The 2,445-nt window shown below is 27.6% G+C and overlaps 2 pseudogenes; both read right to left on the bottom strand.

The window, feature by feature from the left end:
* Positions 1-151: 151 nt before the first annotated feature.
* On the bottom strand, positions 152-634 carry LOC109861815 (annotated as a pseudogene).
* Positions 635-1,043: 409 nt separating this feature from the next.
* Positions 1,044-1,883, bottom strand: LOC109861814 (annotated as a pseudogene).
* Positions 1,884-2,445: the final 562 nt, after the last annotated feature.

Genomic DNA, 2,445 nt, shown 5'->3' with positions numbered 1-2,445 from the left:
CTGAATTTGGACATTTTAAAGAACAACAGCTAATTCTTAGCACAATTCACTTATTTCTGTAGAAGCATTTTGGATTTGATGCAGTAAATACGGCTCAAAAAGAAAACTTAGAATCGTCGGTTTACAGGTGTCTATAGTCGGTATCCAGTACCCTCTTAATCGGATTGCTAAAGTGAATGGTCGAATAATTAATCTAATTGATTCAATAATAACTATAAATGGTATTAATACTGATGGGGTTCCTGAGGGAGTTAAATGTGCTATTATCTCATTAAAAAAATTAATTAATCTATATGCGGTAATTCTAATTCATAATCTCAAGGATAATGATAACCTTAGAGATAGGTGTTTTGAGGCCGTGAAAATGTAGGGGAATAATCCTATAAAGTTATTGAATAGAATAACTAAAAATGTTGAGTAGAACAGAATGATATTAGAGAATGAGTATTGTAAAAGGACTTTTAAATTCTTTAAAGATAAAAGATGTAATTAGGTTAATTAATATGTAAGTTCGTGATGGAATTAATCAAAATGTTATGGGAATCATTAGTATAAAAATTATTATTCTTATTCAGTTTAATGAAAGTGAGTTAGATGTGGAGGGATCAAACACTCTAAATAGGTTTATTATCATAATTATAATTTTGTTAAATTTGGGTTAATTATTTATAAGGTATATGTTTAATAAGAGTAGGATCATTTATTTTATGGAAGTAATTTTATTTTTCTTTGGTGGAGTAATTATGATGGACTAATGAATTGAAGAAATAACAAGGTACAATAAAAATATGTTTAAACATAATAAAGATATTCAATATAAAGGTTCTATTTGTGGAAAATATAAGAAAATATATATATATATATATATATATATATATATATATTAATATTTTTAAATTGACAATTTAATGTTTTTATAAACTAATTCTTACATTAAAAGTAATCGTTATTTTACTATGAGTTGATTTAAAAAATCAAAACTTACGTTTTCAGTCATTTAATGTACTAATATATTAGTTGATCAGTTATGAGTTAGATAGAATTCATTTTTTGAAATTATTAATTCTTGTTGATTCAACCACAATAGGTATGAAACTGTGATTAATTCCGCAAATTTCGGAGCATTGATCAAAAAATAAACTAGGTCAGTTTATTCAGATTATAGATTGATTGAGTCGACCTGGGGTAGAGTCTATTTTAATTCCTAAGGATGGAACTGTTCAAGAGTGAATTACATCTGTTGATGTAGTCAATATTCGAATAGGATAATTATAAGGAATGATACAGCGTTTATCAACGTCTAATAAACGGAATGAAGAACTGTTTTCGTTTGTTATGAAAAAATCAAATTCTAGGTTTTTAATGTCGGAGTATTCATAGGATCAGAATCATTGGTGTCCTAAAGATTTAATGGTTATGTTATTTATTAATATTTCATCAGTTAGATACAGAATTTTAATAGATGGGATTGCAATAAAAATTAGTGTGATTATAGGGATAATGGTTCATAAAATTTCAATAATATTTCCTTCAAGAAGAAACCGGTTTGTAGAATTGTTTAATCCGAATGATATTATGATTAAAAAGATTAGTGTTGTAATGAAAATTAAAATTATTATCGTAAAGTCATGGAAAAAGATTATTATATCATAGAGTGGTGTATTGAAGTTTTGAAGACCTATAATTCATGTATTGATTTTTAATAGAAATTTAAATTTCATATATGGTACTTAACACCATAGCACTTATTCTGCCATATTAAATTAATTTGTTGATGGGATTTCGTTATAACTGTGGAATAATGGAGGGTATGAGTGTATTCATTCTATAGATGAATTTTGGTGGAATATAGTGATGATTTTACGTTTGGATGCTAAAGATTCCCAGATGATGAAGGCTAGTAAAATTAATCTTATGATTGAGATAAGGGATCCTATAGAAGAAATAATATTTTATGATAAAAATGTATCTGGGTAATCTCTATAACGACGAGGCATACCTCTTAGACCTAAAAAGTGTTGGGGGAAGAAGGTTATATTTACTCCAGTGAATATTGTTAAGAATTGGATGTTAAGTAAGAAGTTATTAAGTATAACCAGTAATAAGAGGGAATCAGTGAATAAATCCTGCGATAATTGAGAATACAGCACCCATTGAAAGAACATAATGGAAATGGGCTACAACGTAATATGTGTCATGTAAAACAATATCAATTGATGAGTTTGATAGTATGATTCCAGTTAAACCTCCTATGAAAATATACTCGTAAATACAAATCCTAATGATCATAGAAGGGTAGAGTTTATATTTATTTTAGTTCCATGTAATGTAGTGATTCATCTAAAGACTTTAATTCCTGTTGGGACGGCAATAATCATTGTTGCTGAAGTAAAATAAGCTCGTGTATCTACATCTATCCCTACTGTGAATATGTGGTGAGCCCAT

This window comes from Pseudomyrmex gracilis, unplaced genomic scaffold, assembly GCF_002006095.1.
Source record: "Pseudomyrmex gracilis isolate BER0280 unplaced genomic scaffold, ASM200609v1 scaffold_1055, whole genome shotgun sequence".
In the NCBI taxonomy this organism is placed as follows: Eukaryota; Metazoa; Arthropoda; class Insecta; order Hymenoptera; family Formicidae; genus Pseudomyrmex; species Pseudomyrmex gracilis.
The sequence above is the reverse complement of the archived record's forward strand: the minus strand, read 5'-3'. Positions and strand labels throughout refer to the sequence as shown.